The sequence below is a fragment of the Protopterus annectens genome, chromosome 5.part0, assembly GCF_019279795.1.
Source record: "Protopterus annectens isolate FY-2018-M chromosome 5.part0, PAN1.0, whole genome shotgun sequence".
NCBI classification, from domain to species: domain Eukaryota; kingdom Metazoa; phylum Chordata; order Ceratodontiformes; family Protopteridae; genus Protopterus; species Protopterus annectens.
The window spans coordinates 1717548219-1717564403 of NC_056735.1; the positions used below are offsets into that span (position 1 = coordinate 1717548219).

A 16185-nucleotide genomic window follows, 5' to 3' on the forward strand; every position below is an offset into this window, starting at 1 on the left:
AGTAGATATGGGTTCCTTCCTACCTGATTCTGGTGACAACCCTATAGGCCCAACACACCAAGGTGGCAAGAATGACAGATTTTATTCTAGATGACACATCTAGTTTAAAAGGCAATAGCACAACCACAAACAAATTATTTCAACAGTGCACCAGTTAGCAATAAGGCAAGGTGAGATATGCATGCAATGAAAACATACATTCACCCTCTTCCCCAGAACTCAACAGAAAAAGGTCTTGGCATTCAAACATGCACAAAGAAGGCAATATCAATGAGCAGTAAAGCTTTATAATGCAGCAATACAAACTCGGGGAAAAATGCAATGTCATTAAGCAATAAAAGAGTTATAATACAACAATACAGATATGAGGAAATGCACTGTCATTGAGCAGCAAAATTCCTGAAGGCAGCAGTCCTAACATGAGCAAAATGCAATGTCATTGAATAGTGAAGATTTATAATGCAATAGTACAAATATGAGAAAATGCACTGTCATTGAGCAGTACTAACACCCTCAACCCCCTTGATCAATTTCTAAACAAACCGAGTATGAAGCACTCTATTATACCCTGTTCACTGGCCAGTGACTACTTACAGTCTTGCTGCCAGCATGATGGGGCCCAAGTTGGAGCTCATATGGATCCCAGTTATTTGTAATCCACAAAGCGTTTGGGGGGGGGATCCACAATCTCATAAAAATATAAAATGACGGCCAGAGCCTCTCACCACTCCATCAAGAATATCCTAGTGACCTGGCACCGTGGTTCCTCTGATGAAAGAAGTAAAAAATCACCTGCAAGAACTCTGGTAATCATCTATGGCTTATCTGTACTAGGCCCAAAGGAACTCCTTTTCTTGCTGAGTCATATGCAGGCGTAGAACTGCTGGTTTCAGACTTCTCTCCTGATTCCACAAAATATCATCATCCAGAATTTCAGCAAAAGACAGACACAATCTGCTACTCCACTTCCCTGTCCCAAAACATTAGAAAAGAAAATCCAGTTATGCTGCAAGGCCTTTTTTCCCTTCAGCTCCCTGTTTCAGTCTTCCCTCCTTCAGCTAGTATCTCAGTCTCCTCTTTCACTTTTGAAATTGTGGTGTAATGAAAAAATACAGTCTATTACTTCTACAGTGAAATACAGTGGGAACTCTCCCCCACTTGAAAATCTTGGGTCCCCCCAACACAAAGGTAGATTATCAGCAAAATATTTACATGCACTAATGCACCATCAACTGAACAATATTTTTGCATTCAGAAGGTACATTCCACCAAGGATAATCAGCCTTATGCATAACTTGGGAAGGTGTGTCACCACTGGAGTAGGAGGCATAGGGATCATGGGTGCAGACTTTCCGATGAGCTGTGGTCACAGGTTCCTGTGTACTATGTCCCAAACTGTTGTATGTAAGTCTCTGTGGTGGAGACCAAATCAGTCTCTACAATTTTGGTTTGGAAGAGACAGCTAAGGAATTTTGCTGGGAAGGTTTGTCACTTAAATCACATTCAATGTCCAGTTCTTTGATAGGCATATTGTCTGCTTCTAAGATCTCCTCTTGTAGAACTTCACTTTCATTTTCCATAATAGTATGATTGTCCTCAGCACTATTTTCTGAAGTTTGCATAGCAGGGCCTCCATCAGTATCAGTTTCTGTAAGAGGCACAGAAACATAACTTAGTCTATTTCTAGGTCTGGGCTGCTCAAAATGACAAGTAACAAATTCCACTCCATTTACATTGAGATTACAGCCCACGGGGTCTTGAACATCCTCATAAAAAAGCCCACTGGAACCCCAGTCATCATCACTGTCCTCCTTTCCTTCAGCAGGAGGAAGAGGAAGCATAGGCTCTTGAACATTGGAGAGGATAGTTCCCCTCCACCTTAGCCTTCTGGATCTCCTTGAGTTAGGCTTCCACTGAGCCATTCTGGGTTCCAAATTCATAAGTTTCACTGATTTTGCCAAAAGCATTACGTTGTTGCGGTGCCAGGTTTTAATGGGTCCTTCTTTCCCCTCAGGTCCAATTTGGTAGACAGGGATATTAGGTAGCTGAGAACAAATTATGTAAATCTCAGAACCCCAGTGGTCAGCTAGTTTATGCTTTTCTTGTAGTCCCAAATTTCTCAAAAGAACTCTGTCCCCTAGCTGCAAATCATGCATCTTTATTTTTTTGTCATAGTGAGCCTTGTTTCGCTGATGTCTTTGTCCTGTAGATTTTTCAGCAAGCTCATAAGCCTGTCTGAGGTTCTCCTTGAGTCTCTCCACATAACTGCCATGAGATCGTACTGGTGTATCATCAGCTGTGACTCCAAAGGTGATGTCAACAGGAAGACGAGCTTCTCTTCCAGACATTAGGAAGTAAGGAGAGAATCCTGTAGCATCATTTTTAGTACTGTTGTAAGCATGCACCACTGTGGCTACATGTCTACTCCATTGGCTCTTCTTCTCAGCAGATAGTGTCCCCAATATGTCTAGTAAAGTTCTGTTGAAACGCTCAGGCTGAGGATCCCCTTGAGGATGATAAGCAGTGGTGCGGCTTTTTTGGACTCCCAACAGATTGAGTAGTTCATGGACAAGCTTGCTCTCAAAATCACATCCTTGATCAGAGTATATCCTTTTTGGCAGGCCATAGTGTACAAAGAACTTCTCAACTAGTAGTTTTGCCACTGTAATAACTTTCTGATCGCGAGTGGAAAATGCCTGAGCATATCTGGTATAGTGGTCTGTCACCAGCAGCACATTACCTTCATCTAGTTCACTGCGCAGAAAATCTATACAGACCAGTTCCATGGGCCCACTACTTTCCATTTGACCCAATGAGGCAGCTCTGGTCGGCAGAATCTTTCTCTGAATGCAACGAAGACATGTACGACAATAATCCTCAACATCTTGCTTCATGCATGGCCAGTAGAACCTATCTTGTGCCAGACCCATAGTTCTGTCATAACCAAGATGACCATGTTCATCATGCAATGACTGGAGTACTACTTCTCTATACTTCTGAGAAAGCAACAATTGCCATTTTTCACTGCCAAGTGCACTTGAAGATCTCCTATATACTAGTCCATTCTGTATCTGGAGTCTGTCCCATTCTTTGGCCAAAAGTCTTGCCAGAGGATGAATATCCATGTGAAGCATATTAACTTGTTTCTTCTCTAAAGCAGCTACCACCAGCTGACCTAATGGGTCTTCTCTTTGATCTCTCCTGAGGTCACTGTTACTCAAAGCTGGTAGCGATGAAGCCTCTAGAGTGACTAGATTACAGTAAGCTTGGGGTATGCTTGCTGCAGACAGACCCAACTTCTGGGCCCAACATTCAGTGTGTTGATAGCAGGTTACAATCTGACACATAGCTCTCACCCCTGGTTAGCATTAGAAAAGAAAATCCAGTAATGCTGCAAGGCCCTTTTTCCCTTCAGCTCCCAGTTTCAGTCTTCCCTTCTTCAGCTAGTATCTCAGTCCTTTCACTTTTGAAATTGCCTTTTATATTCCTAAAAAGAGCTCCACCTTGTGGTGTAATGAAAAACTACAGCCTATTACATCTACAATGAAATACAGGGGAGCTACATATATACACACACACAAACACACTCATATGTATATATATATATATATATATATATATATATATATATATATATATATATATACACTCATTGATTCTTGGTTGCATTTGGCTGTATTCTGACTGTAGATGACTGAGAACATAAATTCATCTATGGCAGTTATGTATTTATTCATTCATTCACTTTATCACAATCAAACATGACAGGTGTTAAGTCACAGTCATACAAGTGACTGTAATTGACAGTCATGTGTATGTGTGTGTGCACATGTGTGTCTGCTGTCTATCTGACTGAGGTGGTCTGGGCAAGATATGTGTAATGGCAGCTGATCATTGCAGTGTCTCATGGGGAAGTGTTATTACCTAACAGCACTTGATTCTCCGCTTGAGTTTTTGACAGTGATTCCATATGTGTGGAGTCCGCATGTATTTCCTGTCTCTGTGTGGGATGTATGGGTATTATTTATTATTTGCATTGGTTTCTTCTCCCAGACCATCAGCTGCATAATATATTCCTTTGGCTATTTGTGCTTTTACTTTCATCCCAATTTAACAGCAGAAGGAAGGCAGGCACTATTTCCCAGATAGGATTTATATATCCTTGCACGTATTTGACTTTTCAGTTTATTGCAGACTACTATTTTGGTAGCTTTAAACACATCTTAGTTTCCTTTAAAGAAAAAGTAAGACTGAATTTCTTTCCTTACACATTTTTTCAGGCCATCATTAGATAAAAAGGCTGTTGAAATAATTCTAAGATACACCTCAGAGCATATAAAACCCTGTTATTTCTGGAACCCCTAGACCTAAGCTTAATTCAGTTACTTCCTCTAAACTTATTACAGTAGAGTCTTGGACATTGTGCATGTGAGCATAGGGGAACTAAAAATAAGACAAAGTATGAAAACAACAAGAAAGAAAGAAATGGATTGATCCACAGTAACTTCTGAATTCCTTATTGCATCTATGATGGCTTTCCAAAGCAGGTCTTTTACATATGCCTGTCACATTATCTCTTAGCATTAGGGGTAGCTGGTGACTTGAAAACAAGAATGGTGCAACAAGGAACAAATAGATGGACAAGGCTGACTGGAATGAAGCACAGCTATATTAGGTCAGGGTCAGCTTTGAGTTTTAGTTACAGTTTTAGTTGAGCCTGATCACAATTTTACATAAATAAGCTCTGGAGGAACACAGATCTAAAAAAAATAGGGACTGGTAAGAAAAATCTGATCTGCAGAGGACTTCATCATGGCAATAGCAGAGAGAAGCAGAAAATATCAGCTTTGTGAAGCAAAGGCACAGCTCTTTGAAGGGAATGTTAATATGCATCGGTAACGTTAAGGATCAAGGTTAGAATATCAAGATAACAAATGCACAGCTCTTTGAAGGGAATGTTAACATGCATCGGTAACGTAAGGATCAAAGTTAGAATGTCAAGATAACAAATGCACAGCTCTTTGAGGGGAATGTTAACATGCATCAGTAATGTAAGGTTCAAGGTTAGAATGTCAAGATAACAAATGCACAGCTCTTTGAGGGAAATGTTAAAATGCATCAGTAACGTAAGGATCAAGGTTAGAATGTCAAGATAACGAATGCACAGCTCTTTGAAGGGAATGTTAACATGCATCAGTAACGTAAGGATCAAAGTTAGAATGTCAAGATAACAAATGCACAGCTCTTTGAAGGGAATGTCAACATGCATCGGTAACGTAAGGATCAAGGTTAGAATGTCAAGATAACAAATGCACAGCTCTTTGAAGGGAATGTTAACATGCATCAGTAACGTAAGGATCAAGGTTAGAATGTCAAGATAACGAATGCACAGCTCTTTGAAGGGAATGTTAACATGCATCAGTAACGTAAGGATCAAGGTTAGAATGTCAAGATAAAGGCGCAGCTCTTTGAAGGGAATGTTAACATGCATCGGTAACGTAAGGATCAAGGTTAGAATGTCAAGATAACAAATGCACTGCTCTTTGAAGGGAATGTTAACATGCATCAGTAACGTAAGGATCAAGGTTAGAATGTCAAGATAACAAATGCACAGTTCTTTGAAGGGAATGTTAACATGCATCGGTAATGTTAAGGATCAAGGTTAGAATATCAAGATAACAAATGCACAGCTCTTTGAAGGGAATGTTAACATGCATCAGTAACGTAAGGATCAAGGTTAGAATGTCAAGATAACAAATGCACAGCTCTTTGAAGGGAATGTTAACAGGCATCAGTAACATAAGGATCAAGGTTAGAATGTCAAGATAACGAATGCACAGCTCTTTGAAGGGAATGTTAACATGCATCAGTTACGTAAGGATCAAGGTTAGAATGTCAAGATAACGAATGCACAGCTCTTTGAAGGGAATGTTAACATGCATCGGTAACATAAGGATCAAGGTTAGAATGTCAAGATAACGAATGCACAGCTCTTTGAAGGGAATGTTAACATGCATCAGTAACGTAAGGATCAAGGTTAGAATGTCAAGATAACGAATGCACAACTCTTTGAAGGGAATGTTAACATGCATTGGTAATGTAAGGATCAAGGTTAGAATGTCAAAATAACAAATGCACAGCTCTTTGAAGGGAATGTTAACATGCATTGGTAATGTAAGGATCAAGGTTAGAATGTCAAGATAACAAATGCACAGCTCTTTGAAGGGAATGTTAACATGCATCAGTAATGTGAGGATCAAGGTTAGAATGTCAAGATAATGAATGCACAGCTCTTTGAAGGGAATGTTAACATGCATCAGTAACATAAGGATCAAGGTTAGAATGTCAAGATAACGAATGCACAGCTCTTTGAAGGGAATGTTAACAGGCATCAGTAACATAAGGATCAAGGTTAGAATGTCAAGATAACGAATGCACAGCTCTTTGAAGGGAATGTTAACATGCATCGGTAACGTAAGGATCAAGGTTAGAATGTCAAGATAACGAATGCACAGCTCTTTGAAGGGAATGTTAACATGCATCAGTAACGTAAGGATCAAGGTTAGAATGTCAAGATAACGAATGCACAACTCTTTGAAGGGAATGTTAACATGCATTGGTAATGTAAGGATCAAGGTTAGAATGTCAAGATAACAAATGCACAGCTCTTTGAAGGGAATGTTAACATGCATTGGTAATGTAAGGATCAAGGTTAGAATGTCAAGATAACGAATGCACAGCTCTTTGAAGGGAATGTTAACATGCATCGGTAACGTGAGGATCAAGGTTAGAATGACAAGATAACGAATGCACTGCTCTTTGAAGGGAATGTTAACATGCATCAGTAATGTAAGGATCAAGGTTAGAATGTCAAGATAATGACTGCACAGCTCTTTGAAGGGAATGTTAACATGCATCAGTAACATAAGGATCAAGGTTAGAATGTCAAGATAACGAATGCACAACTCTTTGAAGGGAATGTTAACATGCATCGGTAACGTAAGGATCAAGGTTAGAATGTCAAGATAAATGAACAGCTCTTTGAAGGGAATGTTAACATGCATCAGTAACGTAAAGATCAAGGTTAGAATGTCAAGATAACAAATGCACAGTAGTAAATGCATTTGACCTTCAGGAGAAAGAAAAAATTGAATAAAACTATAAAGAAACAGAATAGCAGAAGTACTGAGCAATCAAAAAAGCGGTAGTAAAAGTCTTGCTTATGATCACTGCATTGTGTCCTTTAGAAACTACAGTGTACCCCTATCATCACATGTTAAGATAATGATATTATGAGGAAACGTTCTATTTGTGACCAAGGGCTGAGTCTCATGCTATAACATTTTACAAAAGCCTTGTGTCCTTAGAAACAACATTTTACCCATATCATCATAATCAAAGACTCACATTATTGTGGAAGAAATCATCTGTCTGTGAGCAATGACTAAGATTTTTAGTAAAACAATTTACAGAACTCTTGAGTATGAAGCATACCCTTCTTAAAAGTCAAACAAGTGTGAAATGGAAACAATCATAATGGAAAAGCATTTGAGTGAGAAGAAAAATAAGTCATGCCTAATTCACTGATTAAAAAAGGGTATAGAAAATAGGAAAGCAAGAGTCTGATCATTTTGTTTAATTACTATAGTCAGTGAGAATGTTAAGACAAAGCTAATGAACTAACAAGTAATATGAAATATGGAAGATATTAACAAATCACCTGGGAAGCTAGATTTTTTTGTCTAGTGCGTATCGTTTTCCCTAAATCCTTACATTTTATTGCAAGGAAAATATAGCATTTTTTGGCTATTTAAAAATATGGGTCAGTGTGTAGTCTGGTTTCTTAAAATTTACAAAGACTTTAAGCTGGATTCATAAAGGTTACCACTAAAGGGACACTATGTGTCCACTTAGTGTAACTTTTTTTAGTGAATAGATAATGCAAACATTGTGGTAGGGTTGTTCTTGAATTCAGAAAGTGCATACTTTGTGAAAACCTTTATGAATCTGGTCTTTTGTTTTTAATGGAATCCCTTGGTTTGCAAGTGCTAACAGCTGACTAAAAAACATTAACTGCACCTTTTTTATTTTGATTTCCTAGATTATATATAAAACTATAGTCACTTATATGTTCTTTAGTGTTTCATTGTTTGGTGAGATGGACAGAGTGTTAACCTTTGGTTAATAAAGTTTGAGTTTCAGTTGTAGTGAATCCTTTCAGTCTGGAAATTCTTCTATGTAGCCCAGTTAATTGCCAAGAGTATGTTTTCAAGAGCCAAATAAGTCATCCTACCCCGTATTCTTCCCTTATCAGACCCATCATCAAATAACACACCCCTTTGATATGTACAAATTCAGACATCCCACTCAACTGGAAAAAGCCTTAAAAATTTCTAACCATGAAAAGCAAATGACCTAAATCAATCATATATCCCAAAATATTAGCAGAACTCTCCTTTTACACAGTAGTCTCTCGGCTGCTATGAAGTGATGTGTGTATAGATTTTGGAGCCATGAAAGACTTAATCCTATTTGATCTTTTATTTCTTTGCAAAACTAGTGCCTCTACAAACAACAACACTATGGATGTAACTCTACATGAAACCATTAACAGGACTCACTGGAAGGATAGGTTCTTAATAGTGCATATTCCCAGCCTGTGAAATAAGTTACCACCACAGGTCAAACAAAGTACTCATTTCACTACCTTTAAGGATAGTCTGGATTACTGGATGGGGTAGACACCAATTTACACCAGTATTATTGTGCAAGGCCCTGATCAATTTGGGAAGAAAGCAGTATTAAGTGCTTCACAGGGGTGGCAAGAACTTCTCAGTTTTCAGTTTGTCTACTTAAAGGTGTATATAGCCAGGCATTGAATCATTCCAGTGAGCATTTGCTTAGTATTATTCTTAAATTCCTATGTTCCTAAGATATGCAACTTAGTTTCACATGTTTCTGTGTGACCCTTTTGCAGTTAATGTCATCTGCTAACAATACTAAAGTATCAATTAAAAATGGTAAAGCCACAGAATAAATATTTTGTCACAAATATTCAGAAATGCAGTTTGAGGCTTTATATAAAATTAGAACACACATACACACACACACACACACATACATACCTGGGATTACCTAAATTAGTCTTTATTTCATTAAGGTATTATTTTTATTTCAGGTTTACTTTTTTCTTCTATGTTAATTTTACTGCTCCTGGGACTTACGCAGAGTCAATTAATCATCTATTATGTTATTACTGCCTTTTTTCCACTGGATTCTGTTGCATATTCAACAAACAAAAATCACCCAAGCACAACAATGTAGAACATAGTAAGATCCAACACCAGACAGCCTAGGCAGTTGCCTATGGCCTGCTGGCCAGGGGACTGCCACATTTACTTTTTAATTAAACAATTACAAAAAAATAAAACATGTCATGCATTCCTCTTTATTATGATGCATGCACTATGCATGCACATTCTTGTTTCATTCTGCATCACATGGATGTAATGTAAACATTCCTCTGCTTCATTCTTCATTCCACGTATTCAGAATTTAAACTTGCTGCTGCCATTCCTTTGTTGAGTTGCAACTCCATTCCATTGGTAAGTGTGTGTGTGTGTGTGTGTGTGTGTGTGTGTGTGTGTGTGTGTGTGTGTGTGTGTGTGTGTGTGTGTGTGTGTGTGTGTGTTTGTGTGAAATGCCCTAGTTAAGAATGACAGGCTAGTGAATTAACAGGCTCAAAGCTACCTTGGTGCGAAGAGAGAAGAAGCCAATTCCACACAAGAGATCCACAAGTACGGCAGGTGCGCAGACTAAACCAATACTGTAAACCACAAAAATCATTCAGCACCAAAGACCATTTGCTGGAGCTGCTACAATAAATTAGTTATTTTTTCACCCTTTGGTGCTAGATGATTTTTGTGGTTTAGAAGAGAGAAGAGCCTAAATCCTCCACACCAACTACCAGACTGCTCAAGGAATTGTAAGTTTCATTGCATTTTCAAGTAATTGTGAGTTTCAAGGGAAGAAAAGTTTACTGTTACTCGTGCTAAGGCTATTTTCAATGTGCAACTGTTTTGTTTAGAAAAAGGGCAATCAGTGTTTTGTCCATAGAATTTGAGAGCAGTGTTAGTAGCATAACAGGTAGCATACTTGCCTTTGGGACAGAAGGCTGTAGGTTCCATTCCCACACCATGTAGATGGATTGCTGATACTGTGGTGCACTTTAAGGTGTAATGAGGATGATGCACTCCTTTGGGTAAGATGCCTTGTAACTATGCATTTGCTGTCAGTTTGCCAGCCATCCCCTACTGCAATATTACCAACATTTTTTTTTAATGTAACATAGGCAATTAATTCTTCAAGGGCAGTAGGCACTGAATTTGAAGATGAAACACTGAAATGTAAAGTTGTTCGCCAGTAGCAATCTCTTCATTAGTTACAGATCTCTTCAATGTTGTATTATTCAGATGATTTTTACTTCTACAATGATTGTGCATATTGACTTTTATTGGTGGATTGTAATGACAGACATCTTAGTTGCCTTTTATGGGTGAAATGTTCTGCAAAGGGTAGTTTGGCATCATTGGCTCATACATTCTGTGTTATTATATTAATTACATTTTATTCTAGACTATTTCACTGCTTTTGTTTAAGAAAGTTAATTAATTAGTTTAGCAATTGCTTTTTAGTAATGGGACTCTAGGTTATATAAAGTTTTAGGGGCTTTTTGTTTATATTCTGATGAAGTTTGAATTATGATACTAAACAAAAACAGTAAATACATTTTATCCATGTCCTACATGGCCATTCTTGGGTGATTTTTGTTTGTTTCTATTTAGTTTTACCTGGTCTGGATTGTACCTTGCTTAGTGGTAAAGGGCATATTCCCCAACCCTGAAAACTCTACAATATCACATACTTGTCAGCCATCTGTTTAGTCTACCAGATGCAGTTGACTCAACAGATGTCCATTAAAAACAAATTCAACAAGTACCAGTGCACCCATATCTGTATCTATATCTACCTCTACATCTACATCTACAGCTACAGCTACAGCTATATCTATATCTACATCTACAGCTATATCTATATCAATATATATATCTACATCTATATCTATACCTACAGCTACATCTACATCTATAGCTATATCTATATCTACATCTACAGCTATATCTATATCTACATCTGCATCTACATCTATAGCTATATCTATATCTACATCTACAGCTATATCTATATCTACATCTACATCTACATCTATAGCTATATCTATATCTATATCTATAGCTATATCTATATCTACATCTACAGCTATATCTATATCTATACCTATATCTATATCTACATCTATAGCTAAACCTATATCTATATCTACATCTACAGCTATATCTATATCAATATCTATATCTATAGCTATATCTGCAGGTATAGCTATATCAATATCTATATCTATAGCTACATCTACAGCTATATCTATATCTATATCTATAGCTATATCTGCAGCTATAGCTATATCAATATCTATATCTATATCTATAGCTACATCTACAGCTATATCTATATCTATATCTATATCTACATCTACATCAACGTCTATAGCTATAGCTATAGCTACATCTACATCTATAGCTATATCTACATCTACAGCTATCTTTTTACATAATTGTTTCATTGTTTTATTTATTAATTGCATAAGTATATAAGATATTGATTGCTTCTGTAACTTTGTCTGAGGAAGTTTGGATACTAGTCCTAATGAAAGCGCTTATGGAATAAAGTTTTGGAAAAGGAGAATATCTGCAAGTTTCGCTTTCTTTTTGTGTTTACGAGTACCAGTTGGTTGTGTCGTTTTTACATCTACAGCTATATCTATATCTACATCTACAGCTATATATATATCAATATTTATATCAATATTTATATCTCTATCTATATCTATATCTATAACTATATCTATATCTATATCAACATCTCTATCTATAGCTATATCTATATGTATATCTATATCTATACCTATATGTATATCTATATCTATACCTATATCTACATATATACCATAAGAACTTTCATAATAGAAGAAAACTTGTTTTGATGAACTTGCATAAAATCATTATTTCTACTTGCATCATAGAAAATAGATTTTGCAATTGCTTTTATGTTTTTAAAGTAAAATAACTGATTTTGAAAAAAAGCACAGGCTTGGTCAACTTTTTCCATTGTGATCAGTGATGTACTAGCCAAGGTGCCTACATTAATGAAAGCTAAACTGGTCTATCCCTGTTTAAAATCAAGATTACATTTGATGCACTGTCATATAGTAATTCATAAAATAAAAAACAGATTACAGTACCATTTACTAAAGAAATAGACATTGAATGACATTCCAATGTAAACACTCCAAGAAGATACTTAAAAATAGATTTTTTTCTCTAGAGGGTTGTCTATATGGACACACACACACACACACACACACACACACACACACACACACACACACACACACACACACACACACACACACACACACATATATATATACACACACACACACACACACACACACACACACACACACACACTTGAGAAGAAGGAGACATCTAGCACTCTGCAACTTAATTATTCGCAGTCCTTATCAAAGTATCTTCCTTGAAATGTCAAATAAATTTTTGGAAGCCAAGCACAACAAATACAGCTTAAACATGCCTGGCTAGGATGAATACCTATAGTATATTATTTCACTTTTAAGACTTTGCTGATTTTTACAATATTACAGGGGTAGGATGACTTATTTGGCTCTTGAAAACATGCCCTTGTCATGATTTCCAACTGCTTTATATGAAGATTCACCTATTTTCTTGCAAGCATATTGGGAATTATAACAATTATCACAATCTAATAAGGTAGGTATAAATAAATACAGAAGATAAAATAATAAATAAATTGTGATCATTATATTGAATGGGATGGGATGGGATGGGATCACAAAGTTTGTATAGAAATTTAAATTTTCTTTATCCAGCTTTGTACCACTGATACAGTCTTTAATAGGCAGTGGTCAGTATGACTATGCTACGGAGTAGATACCAGCCTTTCTTCCAATTATTTATTTCATCCTTAGCACTAGTCATGCTACATGCTTCATAAAATCGGTCTTTCGCTTTTTCATTTGTCGATATTAAATATCATCAACAATAAACTGTACAACAGAAGGAGGAAGCTACTACATGATAGAGCAAAATCCCTAATAGGGAAGTCATCTCTGATCAGTACTAGCAAAAAATTACGATCCCTCATAAAATCCTCCAAGGCCAGCTTCGAGAGAAAAATTGCACAGGACACCAAAGACAATCATAAGGCTTTTTTCAGTTATGTTAGAAACCTGAGATGCAACTCCCAGACTTGTTCTGAGTTGATTCTAAACGACAAAAAATACACTGAACCCACAGACATCACCAATATCCTGGCAGACAGGTTCAGTGCAAACTTCTCCCCCCCTCCCCCCAAAAGAGCAAGTATCTATCCCAGCAGAGGGCTGCCTCCCAAACATCTCAGATGCTCAGGTGAAGGCTGACCTCTCCAAAGCAAAAAACACTGCTTCCATGGGACCAGATGGCATCCCAGGTTGCGTGCTACATGAACTACAAGAGGAACTAATCCCTCAAATAAAACAACTATACAATCTCAGCCTCACTACAGGATATGTGCCCACAGAATGGTGTACAGCAACAGTGGTCCCACTCCACAAAGGTGGAGCCTCTACGGACCCTGGAAACTATCGCCCCATAAGCCTGACTAGCTTAGCCTGCAAGGCTATGGAGAGGATCATCATGGAGCTCATAAACAAAGACATTGGGGACCTACAGACACTAGATCCTACCCAGTTCGGCTTTGTCAAGGGCAGATCCTGCCTTTTGAACCTGGTTGACTTCTTTGAAACAGTCACCAAAGCCATAGATGAAGGGAAGGTAGTCCACACAGCCTATCTGGACCTTGCAAAGGCATTTGACATAATACCCCACTCGGGCATCATAGATAAGCTATCCAGCTTAAATATAAACCCCTATGTCACAAGATGGGTCGCAAACTGGCTCAAAGACAGAACCCACAGAGTGAGAGTTGCTGGAGCCACGTCAGACTCGAAACCGGTCACAAGTGGTGTCCCACAGGGTTCTGTCCTGGGACCACTCTTGTTCGGTATATACTTTTCCGAGGTACAGGCAAACGTGGGAGGACTATGGCTCACCAAGTTCGCAGACGACTGCAAACTGGGTGCCATAATCAACTCTCCAGCTGACACAGACATCCTTCAAAAAGGTCTCACAGAGACAGATAACTGGTGCCAGCGCCATGGTTTAAAGCTAAATGCCAAAAAATGTATAGTCATACCCTTTGGCAAAAACAATGTGCCCACAAATTACCACATAGGCGGAAACCCATTAAGTACAGAGAAAGTTATTAGGGACCTGGGGACCCAAGTTGATAGCAATCTCTCCTTTGAAAACCACATTGCCAAAGTGGTTAGAAAGACCTTCTACATAGCCCACCTCATCATGAAGGGTTTCACATCTAGATCAAGAGAGGTAATCGTGCCCCTTTATTCATCCCTTATCAGGCCCATCATAGAATACAATGCCCCTTTTGGGATGTACCTTACCCGACACCTGCAGCAATTAGAAAGACCCCAAAAGTATCTCACCAAGAGGATCAAGGGTCTCAAACAGATGCCATATGCTGCTCAGTTAAAAAAACTCCAGCTCTACTCAGTTGCATACCGCCTACTTCGAGGCGATCTATGCCTGACATACAAAGCTATGTTAAATCCAGAATTAATGGACATGCTCCACCTCAGTAAATCTAAATCCCTTAGAGCCACACGCTCGAGGGACTTGAACCTCAGCACAAAAATAAATAGAACTTGCTGGAGGGACAGGTTCATAACCCAGAGGCTCCCTTCGCTCTGGAATAGAATTCCAGTTCATGTGAGGCAGAGCACCTCACTGAATCTCTTCAAGAAGAATCTCGATAAGTGGATGGGGGATCGTAGGTTTGTCCCAGGGATTACTCCCGTGTCACTATTAGACAGAGGCACAGTAAACTAAACCTTAAAAAGGGCACAGTATACTCAAATCAAGGGGTGGCGTAAGCCATACAGAATCGGGCTAGGCTTATAATTGCCCCAGGGCAGATAGCCTAGTATGAATCTATGAACCTATGAACCTATATAAATGTTTGAAGCTCTCTGATTAACTTTTGATCAAAGTAATGTGATCTGATCAAAAGTTAAGAAATTATGGCTGATTAATATGGATTGCAAATGCTGTACTTATTGAATATGTTAAACATTCCAATTATTTGGCTGTTTTAGTTGAACTGGCTTTTCTTTGTCAGAAGGTGTGTGAACAACAAGAATCAAATGCAGAAACATAGTAGCTGCTTAACAGCAGGCATGGCGGATTTATGTTCTACTCCATGTGTAGTCTGCAAAGCTAATTTCACAGTAAACAAATATGCAGAATAAAAGAGATGTATCTTTTACAGTCTCAAAATCTGAGAAAATGTCTACATTTTGCTCTCAAGTCAGCTTTACTGACAGTAGCACTCTTTTCAGGAATGAAATTAAAATGTTTAAAGTAGAATCTTTGATTTTTATCAAGAAGATGCAGGACAACACACTTACGGCTACTCATCCTATATGTAAATCAAACTGAACTCATCTTTATTTTGTAATATAGCAGGTACAGGACAGTACTTTTAAGTGATCTGCTACTAAGCCAAGTTCCTTGCATAGTTCCACCGGTTACCTATTAGAAACCCGAAAGATCTAAAATGCGAATGTATGTACATCGACACATAAAGGACGATGTACATACACCATGAAACACATAAACGCCAAAAATCAAAATGCCGAACGTGTTTCCTAGCCAGCAGCACGATGGTGGGGATAAGGAAATATATCCTTTTCCCCACTGTAGTGCCGTCACAAAGTTGGTATATTTAAAAAGGGGGGTGTGGAGGGGCAAAGCGTGTTAATTAATTTTTTTTTTATTTTGTACTTACCTATGTGGCACATTTTGCTGATGAAACACGTTCGGCATTTTGATTTTTGCTGTTTACGTGTTTTGCTGTGTATGTACATCAACCTTTATGTGTCAATGTACATGCATTCGCATTTTAGAT

General features: G+C 38.0%; 1 protein-coding gene across 1 annotated transcript in view; it reads right to left on the bottom strand.

Moving 5' to 3' along the window:
* HGD (homogentisate 1,2-dioxygenase) overlaps positions 1 to 16185 on the bottom strand; it is a 622110-nt gene that overhangs the window by 379218 nt on the left and 226707 nt on the right. The window lies entirely within an intron of this gene.